This window comes from Rattus norvegicus, chromosome 16, assembly GCF_021556685.1.
Source record: "Rattus norvegicus strain SHRSP/BbbUtx chromosome 16, alternate assembly SHRSP_T2T, whole genome shotgun sequence".
Taxonomy (NCBI): domain Eukaryota; kingdom Metazoa; phylum Chordata; class Mammalia; order Rodentia; family Muridae; genus Rattus; species Rattus norvegicus.
Window position 1 is genome coordinate 35,684,004 of NC_141549.1, and position 23,945 is coordinate 35,707,948.

The 23,945-nt window shown below is 41.8% G+C and overlaps 1 protein-coding gene and 1 pseudogene; one reads left to right on the top strand and one right to left on the bottom strand.

The window, feature by feature from the left end:
- Erich1 (glutamate-rich 1) overlaps positions 1 to 23,945 on the top strand; it is a gene marked incomplete at its 5' end in the record, with an annotated part of 52,793,804 nt that overhangs the window by 4,813,444 nt on the left and 47,956,415 nt on the right.
- Positions 15,796 to 16,472, bottom strand: Ppia-ps13 (peptidylprolyl isomerase A, pseudogene 13; annotated as a pseudogene).

A 23,945-nucleotide genomic window follows, 5' to 3' on the forward strand; every position in this document is an offset into this window, starting at 1 on the left:
GATAACGCAGAGGACCCGAGTTCAATTCCAAGCACCCAGGTCTAGTGGCTCACAATCACCTGTAACTCCAGCTCTAGGGTACCTAACACCTCTGGTTTTTGTGTGTTCACAGGTGCACACACCTCCCTCATAATTAAAAGGAAAATAAATTTTTTGCTGTTTATAAATAATTATTTTATTTAAAACTTAATACAATGTTATTTGATATAATTCAATTATTTGAGGCAATGCCACAAATACTTTTCCCCACAGACATATCATGTATACAGCATGTTTGAGGCTTTATGTTTGGAACTCCACATAAAAGCTGAGGTCCAGTAGGTGTGGCCAGCAGAAGTTACTGTTCTGCACTGTGAATTAAGCCTATGGTGTTGGTAGCCACAGAGTATTTAGGATCACAGGAGTTTGTTCTGGTTGCTTTTACTATGTAATAGATTAGTCCCGGTCACATTGGCATAAGGCAGTCATTTTGTTATTCTGACAGATTGGTGGGTTAGGCATTTGGACAGGGCACAAAAGAAACAGAGAGGAGCCATCTTGACTATTCTGCAAGGCCTGGGATGCCACAAGGGAGATGTGTTAGGTTGCCAAGGGGAGTGTGAACAAACGCGTGATCTCCATGAACAGCCAAGCTACCTCTCAGAGGCCTGATCCAGGCTTCATGCAAGTATGATCCAGCCTGTTAACATAGTCGTACTGGCTACCAAGTATGACTTCTGCCATTCCCTCCTGAATTAAGCAGCCTCAGATGCACTCTAACTCTCAATGTGGGGGATGCCAAAATAATCTGCAGACATTCAAAAAACTGCCATGAAAAACTATGGTCCTACATCTATCCATCACTTAGAAGAACTCAGGACACGTAGGCTACATCTGGGGAAAGGGGCACATGTTTGCCAGAAGAAGAGTCTGAGGTTCTTCATAGGGAAGAGTGCCTAGTGGGCTCACACTTGCTTAGAGAATAGATAAGTACATTTGAACAGCTAACACATAGACTGTGCACCAGTTCTAAACTCTATATAGGCATTGATGTATAATATTTATGTCAATGATGGCCCACATCTGTGGTGGAGTCCCTTAAAAATGCAATATGGTTCTAAGATTCCCATCGCTAGTGATGTCACAATTTTCGTGCCTTGCTACAATGTAGTATACATGGGTTTGAAGCAATGCAAGCAAATCTACTGTCCCATTAAAAGCATAGCAAATACAGTTATGCATACTATGGTGCATTAATAGCCATAGTGTGTTGATAATAAGTGACAGTGTTGACTGGTAGGCGTCGTGCCATCTGGGTTACATTGTTGGTTGAAATTCTGGAGATTAAACCTCAAGCCTCACACTTTTAATTGGTACTTTATAGTATCTTCTTTCCACTCAGACTTTTAAAATAAACTGTAAAACAGCCTTAGGCATGTCCTTCAAGAGCTGTTCAGAAGAGGAAGTTTCTGTCATAGGGGTTGACAGCTGCAAGGGTGTTAGAGTCCCCTCAAGCTCTTCTTTTGAGAAATGAAGTGTACATGCTTAAACCTGACTTGGGCAAGATGAAGAGAATATATATGTGTCTTAGTTTTTACCAAAACGTTTAAAAAATCAAACTGAAAATTTTTAATTGAAAAAAGCTTAGAGAATATTAGCATATAGAAATAAAATATTCTGTGCAATTAGACTAATACAAACACAGTTGTTTTGTAAGCAAAATATTATAAAATTGTGAAAAAAGTTTTTAAAGAGTTATTTATTGGGGTGTGTGTGTGTGTGTGTGTGTGTGTGTATGTATATGCATGTGCCCACAATGGCCAGAAGAGGTGTTGGATTTTGAAATTCAGTGGGAGCCGAAATTATAGGTAGTTGTGAACCTGGAACTGAGCTTGGGTCATCTGGAAGAACAGTTTACGATATCAACCACTGAACCATCTCTCCAGTCCCCTGAAAACGTTCTTGAAAAATCTGAAAGCTGATGAAATGTAAAAGTTACAGTAAACTAAGAAATGAGAGGACAGAGTTAGCCAGAGTCAGGCTGACTCCATGTTAGGCTACAAACTGGCAGCCTTGGAGACTAGGTCTAAGTTTCTGTTTACCAGAACTGGAAAAGTCCAAAACAAGTCAATTTCAAGGAAAACCACCCCTCAGGGCAGCCATTCAGAAAGCTGCCCCACTACCTAGCCTGAGCCAACCTCATGGGCAGCCAATCAGGAGCCGTAGAAGCTGCTGTACTACCTAGCTTGGGTCCAAGTATAATCAACAAAAATCCCCAAATCACCCAGAGCCTTAACCAATCACAAAGGCATCCATATTCCTGGAGACTGAGCCAACCAATCAAGAGAAAGAAATGTAAAAGCCACCTACTCCCACCCTAACAGGCTTTAAAGTCACCCTTCGAAGTCTACACCTCTGTCTTTTATTCCAATGTATCATAGACCCCTGCATGCAGGGTCCCTGCAGAATAAATGCTCTTTGCTATTGCACACTATTTGAATCACAGACCCTTACAGTATGATTAATCAAGGTCATCAGCTTGAGCAGAAAAGTTCCTAGGAGCCTGGTGAGCCACACTGTGTCTGTCAGGGTGTCCCTAGAGATGCCTAGGCCATGAAAGCTCTGACCCAATGAGTAGATTGATCTCTTGATGAATTTATGATTTAGGCAATTAAAGAACTTCCAATACAGGATGTTGTGTCTGTTGAGAGAAAAGAGACCAGTGTGGTCATGTCCTGGGTGATGACAACTTGTCTTGGCTCTTTATTTCTTCTGTCTACTTTGAGCTTAGAATCCCCAACCATCCACTTTGACTGCCATTGATGTTCTCTGCCCAATCTCATCGGGCAAAGTGACCATAGACTGAGCCTTTTGAAAATGTCAGTAAAAGTAATTCTTTCATTCTTTAAGTTGTTTTCATCAGGTACTTGACTACAGCTATGGGAAGTTAAGTTATACACTAGCTTTACTTTATTCACAAAATGAGTATTTTTGTAATGTATGCATACGTGCATCTATCTATCTATCTATCTATCTATCTATCTATCTATCTATCTATCGCCAGATCTCCCATTGTTATTCAATACAGTAACACATTAAAATGGATAGGTTATAACAGATGTGTATGTGTACCCCATGGTGTTTGTGTAATGATGAAATTACCTAATGATGAATATTTCAGAATGTGTTACCAGCAATAGCAATGCATGATGATATTTACTTGGGAAAGCTTTGTGAACTAGGAAGGTGTGAAGTTAGGGTTTGAAGTGAAGGTACTACTCGCTTTTGGAAATACATAATACTCCTTGCCCATCTCTAAGCACATGGCAATTTTTAACTTATTCAACACACCCATATGAAGTAGCTACTCTTATAGGTCAATCAAAGATTAAAAAGTTGAGTCCCAGAGAGATTGAATAACTTGTCCAAGGTCACACAGCTGGTTGGGTAGCTGTAGAACTCAAGCACTGGCTGTCTGATTTCAGCCTGAGCATCACTTCAATATAAGCCACCGAGATGATTGGAGCAGCACCGTGATTCAAGTTAAAGGTAAGACTAGGAGCCTCACTTTATTTTATATGCCAAACGAGAGCCACTTTGTGCATCATAAATGTCAGTGAATGTGGTATAAATTGTGTTCACATAGCTGTTGGCTGGGTGAAATGTGAAAACTCATCTCTAGGTTTTTAGCATTCGTTACTATGCCTAACTCAATTGTGCCTGTAGATAGAATTTGTTTTTGTCTTTTTCTTTTTCTTTCCTTCTTTCTTCTCTCTCTCTCTCTCTCTCTCTCTCTCTCTCTCTCTCTCTTTCTTTCTTTCTTTTTTGGCTTTGCATCACTTCTGAATCCCTTCCCCTTCATTTTTCCTGTTTCCTCCTCTCTCTGTGCTTGTGTACATGTTTGTATATGCGAATAAACACGTATGGGTGTGTGTGCCCATGGAAGTCAGTGGTTGATGTTGGACATTTTGCTCAAGTGCTCTCTATCTTGCTTTGGGGCGAAGGGTTTGTCACTAAATGTGGTACTTGCAATTCAGCCTGACTGACTGGCAGGCGAGTTCCAGGGGTACTCTTGTCTGTGTTTCCCCAGTTCTAGGGTCTTGTGCTTTCTAAGCAAGGACTTTTCCCAACTGAGCCATATCTTCAGGTTCTTGAGTTTCTCATTAAGTAAAACCTCAAGGTCTGGCTTCTTGAAGAAGTCAGCATTAGAGGTTAACTCATGCACTGGCATTTAGGCTGACCTAAAGCTGGATTTTGCACCCAATCTAGAGCCAGGAAATGCTTCTGCCCTGTGATTCTCAAAGATAAAATAAAATATGTTATTGGAATTTAATTTCTCTATTATCAGTTCAGGCTATTTTTTACTAGCATGAAATGCTAATCCTTTGTTGCATGTTGTGGTACCATTTAAACATGCATGATTATGGCAAACAGTCAAGAGGCAACAGTAGTAAAAAAAATGTGTCTTAATCAAAATGGGATTAAACTATCAAAGTGTCACATGGTTTTTTAGCACACCAAAGCTTGCATATGACAGCAGAGGAGAAGAATGTTTTCTTTGTAATACATTTTAGTCTCAGATCTGGTTAGAATCACTTGGGGATACCTGTTATGTCCTGCAAGTCTTGGTCTTGGAAACATGACTGGTTCACTGGAGAAATGAAGAAATGATAGAGATTGAAGAAATGACAGATAAAGATACTGAAAAGCTAGGATTGAGATGTGTGTGCTCCCTCTGATGGAGTACACTCTCTATGGAATTCAGAAACTCATCTTGTAGAGGAGTTTTAATCTAATAACATGGCTGCTCTGGCAAGGGATCACATCCAAAGACCTTCCTGGCTGATGTGATCTGGATGGAATGACTCATGTTTAATCCCTTTGGGTGGAATATTGACAAGCCCTTAGGACAGACCTTTAATCCCAGACAGTGAAGGTAAAGATAGTTTGTAGAAAGAAGCAGCCATGTTTGAAAGTGTTGTCTAATTGAGGGGCAGGCAGAGTGATGAATCAGAGAAAGATTTGACAGAATGAGTCAGAGACAGGATATGCCTCACCCTCATGTGAACAGTATGGGAAAGAGAGACGATTTAAGACAGTAGTGCAGAGAGGGGGACCAATTTTGACAGGACAGTTTTGCAGAGACAGATTGCAGGTAAAGACAGAATGAATCAGAGAATGAGAAGGATCCAGAAGATTAGAACAGATTGCCAGAGTTAGTTTGATGACAAGAAGCCTAGAGGACCCAGCTTGAGCTGGTCAACTTGGAGAGGAGTTTTGAGCCGGGACAGCAGAGTTAAACCAGCCAGTCAGAGTTCAGAAAGAAAGGGGGTACTTATTCAGCAATAAAACAATTAACATGTGTTGAATAAAAGTTATTTTTATACCAGCTACAGCTAGTTCATTACGTACAATATAAGAAGAAGGAGCTAGCTAGGATTGATAGAAGGTCTATGTGGGGGAACAGTCCTGGGCCATAAACATTACATTGGATACTTTCTGTACACATTGTCAATATTTGCACATGGATCAGGGGAAGACTTTGCCATTTCCATGAGTCTGAAGGGTTGAAGTGCTCATAGCAACAACATATTTCATCCTTTCCTTACACATGGCTTCCTCCACTCCCAAAGGGCATATTATAACAACTATCAGAAAATGGAAGAAATTATTGGCAGCTTAATTTCAGGTATTTAGATTGCAAGGACTTTGTGCTGTTTTATACAGATGCTATCTATCTATCTATCTATCTATCTATCTATCTATCTATCTAACATAGAATAAAAAGAAATTTAAAAAAGTATGCTTCTCATATGTATACCTATTTGAAACACATCTGTATTCCATGCAAATTCTTTTTCTCTCGTGAAATGCCCTGCTTCCCCCCTTTGGTGTTCTATGCTCACTCCAAGCAGCGATGGAGAAGGAGGATGTCCAGCACTAAATTATGAATGAACCAATGCCAGCACCAGGATCTCCTTTTCCTCCTCGAGTCCATTGTGCATCGGCATGCATGTTTGCAGTATAAAACAGAGCCCAGAATTTCCATTTGTATGCCACCAGCATCCTCTACAGACTGTAGTGACTCTGAAAGGCATATCCACACAGGCTGTCCTCATTTTCTGGTTAAAGTAATAAGGCTGTTCACCGATTCTTAAGCTGTCATTTCAAAGACACAATAGTGGGGAAAATTGATCTGTAAGTATTAAAGCGTTTTTGGTCCATGGTATTAAGGTGGTGTGAAAAGATAACATTCCCTTCTGGACCAGACTTTATTAAGCACTCGTTGAAGCTTATTATCGACAGTCATTTCTCTCTTGGAAAAAAACCACCTTTCTAATTTGCAAAGGTAGGATATTACTAGAAGAGGAAAATGAAACCCCCCCACCCACATGGGTCCAAAGAATATATAATGGAATATTGAGAACTTCCTATTGATTAATAAGTAATGTGGATAACCAAGGGGTGCAGAAGGGCAGGAGCTATGGATTGGTATTCCAAGCCATCATTACTCTGTAGTGCTGCCGCTCTATGTATTCCAGGCTGGCTTTTTTATTGAACCTGGGTTGCTGGTATGGTCCTTTCATGCTAAGACCATACGTGGAATGTTTGAAAAGAAGTTTAATAAACCACATTTTGTGAAAGAGTTTGTTTTTCCTTGCAGAATGAGTTTCCTATAAAGGGGGGAAGAGGTTATTTTGGGATTCTTTTTTATATTCTGTTAATGTCAGCTCTGTTGAAACTCTTTGATTCTTCTACCCTGTTGCTTAGAAACATTGTATTAAATGTTGTCAGTGCTTCAATCTGATCTGATTTAAAATGTTATTTCTGTCACTGTAAAATGAGCTCTTTGATTTACCATCTTCCATTTTCTGGAAACTGTGTTCTAAGTTATTTATAGCTATTAAAAATGTTCTATTGACAGGCATGATAGACTGAGGAGGGGTACTGAATTTGAGATAGGTATGGCAGAATTTGTGATGGGCAAAAGAGGAACAAGGGGATGTTTTTAAATCTTTGACCTTTGATCTGAGGATGAACTAAAGCATAGGCAGACTTCGGAATCCTAAGGGTTAAAACTCTTTCTTGAACTTTTCTTCAACACTTCTCAGGGTTCAAGCACCTGTCATTATCTACTTGAAATCCTATTACCAATGGCAGTACCTTGACCTTACTTAATAAGACATCAAAATCCAGCTTCCTTGAAGATTGGCTTCATCGACTAGCTGGATGATCGTGAGTCTCAGGAGAAGTGGGAGTCAAGATAGAAGGTTGATATGAACAACGGGATCAGGAATAAAGGAGAGATGACAGGAAAATGGAAAAGAGACAAAACCAAAGATATCATATTTGACTTCCTCTATTCTTCACCAAGACCTATAGGCCTTGGAGAAGTCCTTAGGCTGTTCAGATATGCTAAAAGGGGGAGGAGAAAAATCAAGACAGCCCTCTGTTTGCAAAAACGTGATTATGTAAAGTCAGAAAGTAGAAGCTAAGATAACTATATTCTTGTTTTCATCACTTAACCAAAGGGTAAGCCCTTAATAATACCCATGGCATCCTTGAGATTTGATTCAATTGTTTCATTTTCACACACCTACACACACACACACACACACACACACACACACACACACGTGAACAAACACATATACACACAGAGTTCACATTTAACTAATGATTCCTGTAGCTCATACTGCCTTTAGGAGAGAAGGCAGCTTCCTGATATTTTTATGAAAACCTCAGTGTTCTGATTCTAGTACTTTGTATAACATGCAATTTTCACCATTTCATCCAGCTGGGTAAGACAGAAAATGGTACAGTGATTATGGCCATCACAATCTTTTGTAATAGAAAGCATGTTACCATAACAGTGTATCAACCTGCTTAATGTGTAAACTGACAAGGCTCAGAATTAAATTTCATTTGTTTGAGGTTTTTCAGTAGGGATCCACACAAACTAGAAGGGAATATTTAAACTAAATATAATTTGATTATGCCAATATCATTTCTCAAAACAGATTTTTACACGAGCCTAGTAGGAAAAGTTAATAATAACATGGTGGTATTACTGTTTTTGCCCATGTGCATTTGAATGTTGAAGCAATCAGAGGGTGTGATTAGGCACGTGTCCAGGCTATAGCATATACCATGGCATGAAATAGTTATATAGGAAAGCACTGGAAATGTATTTCAGCTTTTAAGAGAGTTCCAGCTGGTGAATCAGTATATTTCAATGTAGCCAATGTTCATGTTTCATGTACTTCCCTCCACTGTATTGTTTTTGTTTTGAGATAGGCTTTTGCTATGTATCCTAGACTGTTCTATAATTCCTTATTCTCAGAGCTGGACTTACAGGTGTGTGCCATTAGACCCTGGAATCTTAAGAAAGTGGCCCCTAGCTGGAGGAAGTGAGTCACTGGGGATCAGGCCTTATGAGTTATAATGGGGTCCAGATGGCAATCTCTCATTGTCTCCTGGTCAGTGGTAAGTAACAAGTAGCCACATGTTCTTGTCATGGAGATACCCATGCCTATGCTTTCCCATGATGCATTGTGTCACTTCAAAGTACAAGCCAAAATAAATTCTTCCTCCCTTAAGTTTCTTCTGAGAATATTGCAGCAGTAAAAAGTAATATAGGGGTTATACCCATATAGCTTCTAGCTCGATAGAAAATAAACATTCAAAGAAATACAGTTTGAAGCACATCTTCAAGCATTTTACATTAATGGACACAATCATGATGAAATGTTTTATACCTCTGAGATTCTGGAGAACTTAGGATGTCTTAATAGTTATATTTGCTCACCGATCCTTAAGCCAGCAATTCTTAAGGCGTTCAAAGTAATGGCAAGATGCAATTACTAGTCAAAGCACAGACCGTTTAAGTGGAGAACTCTTCATAAATAATAAATCTGTGGCTAGGTGAGTTTGAAAGACATGAGCTTCCCTGTAAAATGTTTCTGTTTAGATGGATAACCATCAAGTTGCAAACTTCATGAATAGTTAAGAAATGCAGTAGCACCAGCTGTGAGTTCCATTGGCTTCTTTTATTATTCCTCCACTGTTGCTTTCTGCATCCTTTGACCTACTAATCTGAAAAAGCAGTTGTCCTTTGACAGTTCTAGTAAAGTGTCCTGCTTATATAACCTGACCTACTGAAGAGAGATGGAGGTTTCAGATCTGGCAGGGACTCTAAGAAATTCTTTCCTCTCTTGAAGCAAGAGGAGAGGGAAAATATACATGTTGTTTTAACAGACACAAAGCCCTAGGACTACAGAACCAAGAGCTGATCTCAGGGATGAAGAGAGTAGAAAGACTAATCTCTCTCTCTGTCTCTCTGTCTCTCTGTCTCTCTGTCTCTCTGTCTCTGTCTCTGTCTCTGTCTCTCTCTCTCTCTCTCTCTCTCACACACACACACACACACACACACACACACTTCCTTTCTCCCTCTCTGTTTATATCTGTTTGTGTATGGATGCCAGATGCAAATGTCAGGTGCGTTCCTCCATTTCTTCACATAATTGTTGCTGTTGTTATGTGAGACAGGATTGAGCCTGGAGCCCACTAGCTGGCTGGGCAAGCTGGCCAGTGAGCTTTGGGGGTAGCTGTTTCCGTCTTCCCTGGGATCTGGTGCCATGTTGTCCAGCTTTAACATGGAACTAGATATCTACACTTGGGTCTTCATGCTTCCAAAGCAAGCATCTTATCAACTGAGACATCTGCCTGGCCCTTCAAATTGTTATATAGTAGAAATCGTTGAGCTGTTCTGAATGCCTCATGCACGCTGCAGAGATGTTCCTATATAAGGAAGGTACCATTATTTCCTAAATCTGTCTCTTGTATTATTTATTAAGCTCTGTCTCTCTCAAATTTAAAAACAAAACAAAACTAAGATCATTGGACTTTGACTATTTCAGCATGTTAGGGACCTGAGCCATCCAGCATAAATTCAATCAGACACAGAGTATACTGTCTGGTTATTTTACCTACTTAGCTAAAATTCATTTACTGTGGATTGATATGAACTCGGGCCTGAAGATGGATCATGATCTCAGATCCCTCTATCTCATCTTCATAGAGTCCCAGTGTTGAAGGCATATAGGCTTATGCATGATTATAATATACTAACTGTAGTTTCCAGGGTTTTTACAGTGAGAAGGAGATCAAGTCAGACCAGGAAAGGTTTCTAGAGGTGAACCAGTATAACAGGATGTTGGAAGGTAAAAGGGGAATAGAAACATTTCTGTACAGAATTCTTTCAAGCCAAGGCGCAGAGGAGAGGATTTGAGTTATGTGTTGTCTTTGAATGGTAAACTAGAGATACTGGAGCACTAGGCTGAAGAGAGAGAGAGAGCAGGCTCCAGCGAACATGAGATAAGGACAAAGAGGGAGACTGTAGGTCTCTGACATCAAGGAACACCTAAGAATGGTTTCAAGAAGAGAACGATCTTCTTAGGTTAGCTGAACTCATAGATCTTTCTGTGAGCAAGTTGGAGAACAGATATGAAAGGAACAAGGAGGTAGGAGAGGTCAGTGGGTAAGCCTTGGAAATAACTCTTCAGAATCGACAGACTGATGTTAGTGCCAGTCAGAAGGGGTAGAGCATAGGAACAAAGTCTGGGTGATCTAATCATACAAAGACTTTATTAGAGACACTGGGTGCCCTAAAGCATGTGGTTTAAAAAAGGTACCCTTGTGATTTTAAAACTTGGCTGCAATTTTTTTTTGCTGTACTTCCCTTCAGGAAATGGAGTTGGTGTCATCACCTCTTGAATCCAGTGAGGCTGTGACTACTCTGAATAACAGAATGTGGCAGAGGCGATACTCCATGACTTTCTAGCTGAGGATTCATGCCCTTAGAAGACCTGAATCATCACCATGACTAAGGTCTAGCTTCTCCCCAGCTGTACAGTCATTTAAAGGAAAAAATATGACTACAGACTAAAAATATCCTGCCACATCCAACTAAAAAATCCTGCTATGGTCCAAGATGTAAATGAAACCCCCAGATTTTTCTAATGCTCATGATATCTCCACTGACAGTTTAGAAATCTCACCCCAAAGGCCAGGTATTATAGAACAAATGCACACTTCTCTTACTGTGTTTTGCCTGAATTCTTGACTTGTAGAATCTGTGAGTATAACATAACTGTACTGAAACCAGGGCTTGGAGATGTTCAGTCAGTAGAGAGCTAACAACATGCATTAAGTCCTGAGCATGTGCGTTCCAGTACATAAACCAGGCATGGAAGGAGCAGCATTGCATGTAATCCCAACATGAGAGATAGAGACAGGAGGATCAGAAGTTCAAGATCCTCTGTTCTACAACAAGTTCAAAGTCAATATGGGATATATGAGAAGAGAGAGAGAGAAAGGAGGAGAGAGAGAGAGGGAAGGAGGGAGGGAGGGAGAGAGAGGGAGGGGGAGGGAGAGAGAGAAGAGAGAGAGGAGAGGAGAGAGGAGAGAGAGAGAAGAGAGAGAGAGAAGAGAGAGAGACAGACAGACAGACAAACAGACAGATAATAGGAAGTCAGAACATTGGACTGAATGACGTTGGAGTCTGGGTATAAGCCCCAGAACATACACCACTACTCCACATATAACATGCTAGTGTGGAACAGAACCTCTACCACTTCTGTCCCACTGCTGTCACTCCCATCCTCAGAAGAATGGAAAATACATAATACCTTATTCATCATCCTCCTTCTCACAGTGTGGGGAAAGGCTTGTCTTGTTAAGCCATGTCTGAGCTGCAAGGGAAGCTACTGCAGTATTAGCTTTTCTCAACTTCTAGAGTGATGGATGGGTTATGGCTTATGGGTCAGGGGATTTGTGAAACACAGGAAAGAGGCTTCATCTATTATATTTGTGTGCTGAAGGAATTGAACTTAGGGCCTCACACAGCTAGGCAAGAGCTCTCTCTTTTCCTGGTATAGCTCTCTTTCGAGATGTGCTCTTGTGAAGTTGCTCAGGTAACACTTGAACTTGTGAAGTTTCTGCCTCAGCCTTTGGAGTGGCTAGGATGGCAGGCCTACATCTCTCTTCTTCTGTGCACCTCATGGTGGTTCACCAAAGTCAGTATAAACATGCAGAGTGGGTGACTCCCACAAGACTTTCTGCACACAGAACAGATAAAGGCAGAGGTGTGAACTGTAAAAGGGATACACTAGGGCCAGCTGAATGAAGACCAGAATCCTTGTCCAACATCATTTTATTTCCATTCTTATATTTTATTACTGAAGAGACTTCTCCACTTAAAAATTTCCTAGAGCATGCCTCACAGATGACCACCCCCCTCCCAGTCCCTACAATATTTGCCCCACCTCCACCCACCTTTTGCCAGATGCTTCTCCTTCAGCTGGCTCATGCTGGATCCATGCTGTTTCCACAAAACCCTCCTTTCCGGTGTGTTTGTATGTATTGCTACTATGGAGGACACAAATAAAACAGAAACTGGCCCCACTTTCCTTCTTCTCTTTATCCAGCATCATTATCTGCCTTAGCTCTTACCACATCCAATGTAAATATTTATCTTCTTGTCTATTGTCTGTCTGTCTCCCTAGAATATTATCTCCTTGAGGGAAGGAATTTTGTTTTGTCAGAAACTTTATCTCTAGTACCTGGAACTGAGCCTGCTTGGGAAATAGCGGGCATTCGGTAAACACTTGTAGAATGCACAGGACTTGGTAGGTGTGACTCCTTTATTTTGGAGGCAACTTCTTATCATTGTTAAACAAAGTCCCTGATGTGTGACAGCTCTGAGAGGAAGGGTATCCCAGCAGTCCAGAGCCAAGGAATGCCACGAAGTCACACCACACAATCCTCACAAGAGGATTTATTAAAAGGAAGGAACCCAGGAGGGATGGCTGCATCTGCTTGAGTGAGAAGCAGCAGGGAGTTGAGCAGAAGACAGGGTTTATAGAGTGTTTCTTGGGAGTAGTGGGGCAGAGCTTTCTAGGGTGGAGATTGGTGGGATTTCAAGTCCAGAGCTTGGGCTTTATACTCTTTAGGGCGGGGCCTGGTTCTGGCCACGTGGGCAGTTAGAGTGTTCTGTGTGTAGATCCCAGTAGTTGAGTTCCTCAGGGGTGGGACCTGGATATTTGTGTGCCTTGAGGGGCTTGCACCAGATCCAGAGGGGATTCTGGTATGGATGCATTCTCATCAATACAGGGCCTTTAGTAAAACATTCTGTACAACTTTACGTGCATCGTATTTGTGTGTGTGTGTGTGTATGTGCTTGTGTGTTTTTAGGGAGAAGAAATACACATGTGTTGTAGATTGTCCTTGTAATACTTACTACACAGTTACACTGACTTATTTCTCCACATCACTTAACTCGTTGGCTATTCCCACCAACCCAAGAGGCAGCTGTGGACTCCCTTTGTGAACCCTCAAGACATACAAGTGATCAAGCCCCTTGAGGCGCTCCTGTGGCTGGACCCCACCCCAACACTTCCCTAACAACAGTTTTCTAATGGCTGGAGAGTAGCCAGGCCTGGCCACATACACACAAATCCTACCAATCCCTGAGTTTGCCACAAAGACCAGGCCACATAATTTGTCCAATCTCAGACCACCCTGGAACTCGTCCCCCCAAGAAATCCTGTATAAACCCTGCATTCTACCTAGTGCTGTGCTCCTTCTCTCCTGAGCAGTGGCAGCCATCCCACTGGGTTTTTCCCTCCCAATAAATCTCTTGTGTAAGGTTTGTTGTGAGGTGTAACTTTGTGGTATCCTTGGCTCCCAACTGTCAGAATACCTTTCTGAGCAGAACTGTAACACTTTTGTAGGGGAAACTTTCCTGGCAGCTGGAGCAGAGCTTCTGTAGGAGAAGCTTTTTCCTTCAGAGCTGCAACACTTCCCCACATGCCTTGACTTGAAGATACCAAGAGTCCAGCTGTATGTGCAAGAGACACAATAAAGAAACTACTGAAATGGTTGCTCCATAGTTAATGGGGAGGTTTTCATTATGGGTAAGAGAAAAAAATCCAGAGGCACCTGGAAGGGTCCTAGGGAATCCTTCTTAGCCTCTGTAGTGCTGTGAACACTGATGGCCATTAAACCTGTCTGCCTTTTATATAGGTTCTGGGGATCCAAACTCTGTCCCCCTGTTTGCATGACCAATGTTTTATCTACCGAGCCATTTTTTCAGCCAGTGGGAGATCCAACCTTGATTTGCAAAGACTTTTGTAAAATAAGGGGGAGGACTAGAGATATTTATGAGGGTCACGGCAAAATTTTTATTTGCTTTTTGTTGTTTTTTTTATTGGTTATTTTATTTATTACATTTCAAGTGTTGTCCCCTTCCCAGATTCTTCTCCACAAGCCCCCCATCCTCCCTCCATCTCCCTGCCTCTATGAGGGTGCTCCCCCACTCGCCCCGCCCACCCATTCCTGTCTTAGTGGCCTATCATTCCCCTATCCTGGGTCATCAAGCTTCCACAGGACCAAGGGGCTCTCCTCCCAGTGATGCCAGATAAGGCCATCCTCTGCTACATATCCAGCTGGAGACATGAGTATACTCTGTGTACTCTTTGGTTGGTGGCCTAGTCCCTGGGAGCATTGCAGGGTCTGGTTGGTTGATATTGTTCTTCCTACGGTGTTGCAAACCCCTTCAGCTTCTTCAGTCCTCGCCCTAACTTCCCCATTGGGGTCCCCGTGCTCAGTCCAATGTTTGACTGTGTACATCCATATCTGTATTGGTCAGGCTCTGGCAGATCCTCTCAGGAGACAGTTATACTGGGCTCCTGTCAGTAAGCACTTCTTGGCATCAGCAATAATGTCAGAGTTTGGTGTCAACAGATCTGCTGGGTCCTTCGGTAGGCCAGTCTCTGGATGGGCTTTCCTTCAGTTTCTGCTCCACTCTTAGTCCTGGCATTTCCTTTGACAGGAGGAATTCTGGATTAATATTTTTGAGGTGTGTGGGTGGCCTGATCCCTTAACTGGGGGCCAGGTCGATCCACTGGATATGGTCTCTACAGGTTCTCTCTCCCTTTCGTTGGGTGTTTTGGCTAAAGTCCTCCCTGTTGGGCCCTGGGAACCTCTTGCATCCTGGGAATCTGGGACTTTGTAGTAGCTACCTCTAGTGCCTCCCCCACTGCTATACAACCACTTAAAATTCCTGACACTCTGTTCTTCTCCCCCATCTCCTCCTGTATCTGAACTGCCACCCTTCCCTCCCCCTCCTCTCTCCCTCCCAAATCCCTCTCTCCCTCTATTTCCCAGAGATTATTCTCTTCCCCCACTCAGTAGGACTGTAGCATCCATGCTTTAGTGTGATCTTCTTTCTTCCTGAGTTTCACATTGTCTGTGAGTATTCTGAGCTTCTTTTTGGCTAATATCCACTTATCAGTGAGTACATGCCATGTGTGGTTTTTTTGTGATTGGGTTACCTCAATCAGGATGACATTTTCAAGTTCCACACATTTGCCTGCAAATTTCATGAAATCACTGTGTTTAATAGCTAAGTAGAACACCATTGTGTAGATGTACCACATTTTCTGTATCCATTCCTCTGTTGAGGGACATCTGGGTTCTTTCCAGGTCCCGGCTATTATGAATAAGGCTGCTATGAATATAGTGGAGCATGTGTCTTTGTTGCGTGATGGAGCATCTTTTGGGTACATGTCCAGGAGTGGTACAACTGGGTCCTCGGGTAATTCTTTTTCCAGTTTTCTGAGGAACCTCCAGACTGATTTCCAGAGTGGTTGTACCAGCTTACAATCCCACCAGCAATTGGGGAGTTTCCCTTTCTCCACATCCTCACCAGCATCTGCTGTCACCTTAGTTTTTTTTTCAGTTCTTATTTAGTTTTTATTCATAATCGTAAACTTAACTTTGCAATCCTGCTAGACTTGAAGGGGAATGAGGAAAATATGGAACCCAAAGAAGTTCAGTGAGAGCAGAGATTACAGGGTATTGCGAGCAGATGGGGTGGGGGTGCTCCCCCGAGTTACAGAAGAAAGTTGATGGGTAAAATGCCTGCAAGTCAAAGAAATTAGGGTTGTCCACAGTCAGAAATGGTGATCTTCTTACTGGTCTTGCCATTCCTGGACCCAAAACGCTCCATGGCTTCCACAATGTCCATGCCTTCTTTCACCTTCCCGAAGACCACATGCTTGCCCCAGCCACTCAGTCTTGGCAGTGCAGATAAAAAACTGGGAACCATTTGTGTTTGGTCCAGCATTTGCCATGGACAAGATGCTAGGACCTGTATGTTTCAGGATGAAGTTCTCATCCTCAAATTTCTCTCTGTAGATGGACTTGCCACCAGTGCCATTATGGCGTGTGAAGTCACCACCCTGATACATGAATCCTGGAATAATTCTGTGAAAGGAGGAGCCCTTATAGCCAAATCCTTTCTCTCCAGTGCTCAGAGCATGAAAGTTTTCTGCTGTCTTTGGAACTTTGTCTGCAAACAGCTTGAAGGAGACACAGGCCAAGAGCTCGCCATTGGCTGTGATGTTGAAGAACACGGTGGAGTTGACCATGTCTGCAGCAAGCAGCGAAAAGAGACAGCGGCGTGAGCAGCTCTCTGCTCCCAGACCCGGTGAGAGAGAGACCCAACCGCCTGGTCAGGTGGGCACTCCTGAGGCTGCAGAGCAGAAGAGACCACCAACACTGCTCACCCCTGCCCACATCCCTGGCCCAAGAGGAAACTGTATAAGGCCTCTGGGCTCCCGTGGGGGAGGGCCCAGGAGCGGCAGGACCCCTGCCAGAGACACCGCCGGACCCTGAAGGAAACAGACCGGATAAACAGTTCTCTGCACCCAAATCCCGTGGGAGGGAGAGCTAAACCTTCAGAGAGGCAGACAAGCCTGGGAAACCAGAAGAGACTGCTCCCTGCACACACATCTCGGACGCCAGAGGAAAAAGCCAAAGACCATCTGGAACCCTGGTGCACTGAAGCTCCCGGAAGGGGCTGCACAGGTCTTCCTGGTTGCTGCCGCTGCAGAGAGCCCCTGGACAGCACCCCACGAGCAAACCTGAGCCTCGGGACCACAGGTAAGACCAAATTTTCTGCTGCAAGAAAGCTGCCTGGTGAACTCAAGACACAGGCCCACAGGAACAGCTGAAGACCTGTAGAGAGGAAAAACTACACGCCCGAAAGCAGAACACTCTGTCCCCATAACTGACTGAAAGAGAGGAAAACAGGTCTACAGCGCTCCTGACACACAGGCTTATAGGACAGTCTAGCCACTGTCAGAAATAGCAGAACAAAGTAACACTAGAGATAATCTGATGGCGAGAGGCAAGCGCAGGAACCCAAGCAACAGAAACCAAGACTACATGCCATCATCGGAGCCCAATTCTCCCACCAAAACAAACATGGAATATCCAAACACACCAGAAAAGCAAGATCTAGTTTCAAAATCATATTTAATCATGATGCTGGAGGACTTCAGGAAAGACCTGAACACACTTAGGGAAGCACAGGAAAACATTAATAAACAAGTAAAAGCCTACAGAGAGGAATCGCAAAAATCCCTGAAAGAATTCCAGGAAAACACAATCAAACAGTTGAAGGAATTAAAAATGGAAATAGAAGCAATCAAGAAAGAACACATGGAAACAACCCTGGATATAGAAAACCAAAAGAAGAGACAAGGAGCTGTAGATACAAGCTTCACCAACAGAATACAAGAGATGGAAGAGAGAATCTCAGGAGCAGAAGATTCCATAGAAATCATTGACTCAACTGTCAAAGATAATGTAAAGCGGAAAAAGCTACTGGTCCAAAACATACAGGAAATCCAGGACTCAATGAGAAGATCAAACCTAAGGATAATAGGTATAGAAGAGAGTGAAGACTCCCAGCTCAAAGGACCAGTAAATATCTTCAACAAAATCATAGAAGAAAACTTCCCTAACCTAAAAAAAGAGATACCCATAGACATACAGGAAGCCTACAGAACTCCAAATAGATTGGACCAGAAAAGAAACACCTCCCGTCACATAATTGTCAAAACACCAAACGCACAAAATAAAGAAAGAATATTAAAAGCAGTAAGGGAAAAAGGTCAAGTAACATATAAAGGGAGACCTATCAGAATCACACCAGACTTCTCGCCAGAAACTATGAAGGCCAGAAGATCCTGGACTGATGTTATACAGACCCTAAGAGAACACAAATGCCAGCCCAGATTACTGTATCCAGCAAAACTCTCAATTAACATTGATGGAGAAACCAAGATATTCCATGACAAAACCAAATTTACACAATATCTTTCTACAAATCCAGCACTACAAAGGATAATAAATGGTAAAGCCCAACATAAGGAGGCAAGCTATACCCTAGAAGAAGCAAGAAACTAATCGTCTTGGCAACAAAACAAAGAGAATGAAAGCACACAAACATAACCTCACATCAAATATGAATATAACGGGAAGCAATAATCACTATTCCTTAATATCTCTCAATATCAATGGCCTCAACTCCCCAATAAAAAGACATAGATTAACAAACTGGATACGCAACGAGGACCCTGCATTCTGCTGCCTACAGGAAACACACCTCAGAGACAAAGACAGACACTACCTCAGAGTGAAAGGCTGGAAAACAACTTTCCAAGCAAATGGTCAGAAGAAGCAAGCTGGAGTAGCCATTCTAATATCAAATAAAATCAATTTCCAACTAAAAGTCATCAAAAAAGATAAGGAAGGACACTTCATATTCATCAAAGGAAAAATCAACCAAGATGAACTCTCAATCCTAAATATCTATGCCCCAAATACAAGGGCACCTACATACGTAAAAGAAACCTTACTAAAGCTCAAAACACACATTGCACCTCACACAATAATAGTGGGAGATTTCAACACCCCACTCTCATCAATGGACAGATCATGGAAACAGAAATTAAACAGTGATGTAGACAGACTAAGAGAAGTCATGAGCCAAATGGACTTAACGGATATTTATAGAACATTCTATCCTAAAGCAAAAGGATATACCTTCTTCTCAGCTCCTCATGGTACTTTCTCCAAAATTGACCATATAATTGGTCAAAAAACGGGCCTCAACAGGTACAGAAAGATAGAAATAATCCCATGCGTGCTATCGGACCACCACGGCCTAAAACTGGTCTTCAATAACAATAAGGGAAGAATGCCCACATATACGTGGAAATTGAACAATGCTCTACTCAATGATAACCTGGTCAAGGAAGAAATAAAGAAAGAAATTAAAAACTTTTTAGAATTTAATGAAAATGAAGATACAACATACTCAAACTTATGGGACACAATGAAAGCTGTGCTAAGAGGAAAACTCATAGCGCTGAGTGCCTGCAGAAAGAAACAGGAAAGAGCATATGTCAGCAGCTTGACAGCACACCTAAAAGCTCTAGAACAAAAAGAAGCAAATACACCCAGGAGGAGTAGAAGGCAGGAAATAATCAAACTCAGAGCTGAAATCAACCAAGTAGAAACAAAAAGGACCATAGAAAGAATCAACAGAACCAAAAGTTGGTTCTTTGAGAAAATCAACAAGATAGATAAACCCTTAGCCAGACTAACGAGAGGACACAGAGAGTGTGTCCAAATTAACAAAATCAGAAATGAAAAGGGAGACATAACTACAGATTCGGAGGAAATTCAAAAAATCATCAGATCTTACTATAAAAACCTATATTCAACAAAATTTGAAAATCTTCAGGAAATGGACAATTTCCTAGACAGATACCAGGTATCGAAGTTAAATCAGGAACAGATAAACCAGTTAAACAACCCCATAACTCCTAAGGAAATAGAAGCAGTCATTAAAGGTCTCCCAACCAAAAAGAGCCCAGGTCCAGACGGGTTTAGTGCAGAATTCTATCAAACCTTCATAGAAGACCTCATACCAATATTATCCAAACTATTCCACAAAATTGAAACAGATGGAGCCCTACCGAATTCCTTCTACGAAGCCACAATTACTCTTATACCTAAACCACACAAAGACACAACAAAGAAAGAGAACTTCAGACCAATTTCCCTTATGAATATCGACGCAAAAATACTCAATAAAATTCTGGCAAACCGAATTCAAGAGCACATCAAAACAATCATCCACCATGATCAAGTAGGCTTCATCCCAGGCATGCAGGGATGGTTTAATATACGGAAAACCATCAACGTGATCCATTATATAAACAAACTGAAAGAACAGAACCACATGATCATTTCATTAGATGCTGAGAAAGCATTTGACAAAATTCAACACCCCTTCATGATAAAAGTCCTGGAAAGAATAGGAATTCAAGGCCCATACCTAAACATAGTAAAAGCCATATACAGCAAACCAGTTGCTAACATTAAACTAAATGGAGAGAAACTTGAAGCAATCCCACTAAAATCAGGGACTAGACAAGGCTGCCCACTCTCTCCCTACTTATTCAATATAGTTCTTGAAGTTCTAGCCAGAGCAATCAGACAACAAAAGGAGATCAAAGGGATACAGATCGGAAAAGAAGAGGTCAAAATATCACTATTTGCAGATGACATGATAGTATATTTAAGTGATCCCAAAAGTTCCACCAGAGAACTACTAAAGCTGATAAACAACTTCAGCAAAGTGGCTGGGTATAAAATTAACTCAAATAAATCAGTTGCCTTCCTCTATACAAAAGAGAAACAAGCCGAGAAAGAAATTAGGGAAACGACACCCTTCATAATAGACCCAAATAATATAAAGTACCTCGGTGTGACTTTAACCAAGCAAGTAAAAGATCTGTACAATAAGAACTTCAAGACACTGAGGAAAGAAATTGAAGAAGACCTCAGAAGATGGAAAGATCTCCCATGCTCATGGATTGGCAGGATTAATATGGTAAAAATGGCCATTTTACCAAAAGCAATCTACAGATTCAATGCAATCCCCATCAAAATACCAATCCAATTCTTCAAAGAGTTAGACAGAACAATTTGCAAATTCATCTGGAATAACAAAAAACCCAGGATAGCTAAAGCTATCCTCAACAATAAAAGGACTTCAGGGGGAATCACTATCCCTGAACTCAAGCAGTATTACAGAGCAATAGTGATAAAAACTGCATGGTATTGGTACAGAGACAGACAGATAGACCAATGGAATAGAATTGAAGACCCAGAAATGAACCCACACACCTATGGTCACTTGATTTTTGACAAAGGAGCCAAAACCATCCAATGGAAAAAAGATAGCATTTTCAGCAAATGGTGCTGGTTCAACTGGAGGGCAACATGTAGAAGAATGCAGATCGATCCATCCTTATCACCCTGTACAAAGCTTAAGTCCAAGTGGATCAAGGACCTCCACATCAAACCAGACACACTCAAACTAATAGAAGAAAAACTAGGGAAGCATCTCGAACACATGGGCACTGGAAAAAATTTCCTGAACAAAACACCAATGGCTTATGCTCTAAGATCAAGAATCGACAAATGGGATCTCATAAAACTGCAAAGCTTCTGTAAGGCAAAGGACACTGTGGTTAGGACAAAACGGCAACCAACAGATTGGGAAAAGATCTTTACCAATCCTACAACAGATAGAGGCCTTATTTCCAAAATATACAAAGAACTCAAGAAGTTAGACCGCAGGGAAACAAATAACCCTATTAAAAAATGGGGTTCAGAGCTAAACAAAGCATTCACAGCTGAGGAATGCCGAATGGCTGAGAAACACCTAAAGAAATGTTCAACATCTTTAGTCATAAGGGAAATGCAAATCAAAACAACCCTGAGATTTCACCTCACACCAGTGCGATTGGCTAAGATCAAAAACTCAGGTGACAGCAGATGCTGGCGAGGATGTGGAGAAAGAGGAACACTCCTCCATTGTTGGTGGGATTTCAGACTGGTAAAACCATTCTGGAAATCAGTCTGGAGGTTCCTCAGAAAATTGGACATTGAACTGCCTGAGGATCCAGCTATACCTCTCTTGGGCATATACCCAAAAGATGCCTCAACATATAAAAGAGACACGTGCTCCACTATGTTCATCGCAGCCTTATTTATAATAGCCAGAAAATGGAAAGAACCCAGATGCCCTTCAACAGAGGAATGGATACAGAAAATGTGGTACATCTACACAATGGAATATTACTCAGCTATCAAAAACAACGAGTTTATGAAATTCGTAGGCAAATGGTTGGAACTGGAAAATATCATCCTGAGTGAGCTAACCCAATCACAGAAAGACATACATGGTATGCACTCATTGATAAGTGGCTATTAGCCCAAATGCTTGAATTACCCTAGATCCCTAGAACAAACGAAACTCAAGACGGATGATCAAAATGTGAAAGCTTCACTCCTTCTTTAAATGAGGAAAAAGAATACCCTTGGCAGGGAAGGGAGAGGCAAAGATTAAAACAGAGACTGAAGGAACACCCATTCAGAGCCTGCCCCACATGTGGCCCATACATATACAGCCACCCAATTAGACAAGATGGATGAAGCAAAGAAGTGCAGACCGACAGGAGCCGGATGTAGATCGCTCCTGAGAGACACAGCCAGAATACAGCAAATATAGAGGCGAATGCCAGCAGCAAACCACTGAACTGAGAATAGGTCCCCTATTGAAGGAATCAGAGAAAGAACTGGAAGAGCTTGAAGGGGCTCGAGACCCCAAAAGTACAACAATGCCAAGCAACCAGAGCTTCCAGGGACTAAGCCACTACCTAAAGACTATACATGGACTGACCCTGGACTCTGACCCCATAGGTAGCAATGAATATCCTAGTAAGAGCACCAGTGGAAGGGGAAGCCCTGGGTCCTGCTAAGACTGAACCCCCAGTGAACTAGTCTATGGGGGGAGGGCGGCAATGGGGGGGAGGGTTGGGAGGGGAACACCCATAAGGAAGGGGAGGGGGTTGGGGGATGTTTGCCCGGAAACCGGGAAAGGGAATAACACTCGAAATGTATATAAGAAATACTCAAGTTAATAAAAAAAAAAAAAAAAAAAGAGACAGCGGCGTCTGCAAAGCCCCGAGGTTTTGATCTTAGCCATTCTGACTGGTGTGAGGTGGAATCTCAGGGTTGTTTTGATTGGCAATTCTCTGATGACTAAGGATGTTGAACATTTCTTTAAGTGCTTCTCAGCCATTTGAGATTCCTCAGTTGCAAATTCTCTTTTTAGCTCTGTACCTCATTTTTAATAGGGTTATTTGATTCTCTGGAGTCTAACCTCCTGAGTTTTTTGTATGTTTTGGATATTAGCCCTCTATTGGACATAGGATTGGAAAAGATCTTTTCCCAATCTGTGGCTTGCCATATTAACCTATTGACAGTATCCTTCACCTTATGAAAGCTTTTCAATTTTATGAGGTCCCACTTGTCCATTCTTGATCTTAGAGCATAAGCCATTGATGTTCTGTTAAGGACATTTTCCCCCGTGCTAATGTGTTCAAGGTTCTTTCCCATTTTCTCTTCTATTAGACTCATCCTATCTGGTTTGATGTGGAGGTCCTTGATCCACTTGGACTGGAGCTTTGTACTAGGATTAAGAATGAGTCAATTTGTATTCTTTTACATGCTGACCTCCGGTTGAACCAGCACTATTTGTTGAAAATGCTACCTTTTTCCCACTGAATGATTTTAGCTCCTTTGTCAAAGATCAAGTGACCATAGATGTGTGGGTTCATTTCTGGGTCTTCAATTCTATTCCACTGGTCTATCTGACTGTCTCTGTGCCAACAGCATACAGTTTTTATCACTATTGCTCTGTAATACAGCTTGAGGTCAGGGATGGTGATTTCTCCAAGAAGTTCTTTAATTGTTGAGGATAGTTTTAGTTATCCTGGGTTTTTTGTTATTCCAAATGAATTGCAAAATGCTCTTCCAAGCTCTATGAAGAGTTGAGTTGGAATTTTGTTGGGGATTGCATTGAATCTGTGATTGCTTTTGGCAAAATGGCCAATTTTACTATATTAATCCTGCCAATCCATGAGCATGGGAGATCTTTCAATTTTCTGAGCTCTTCTTCAATTCTTTCTTCA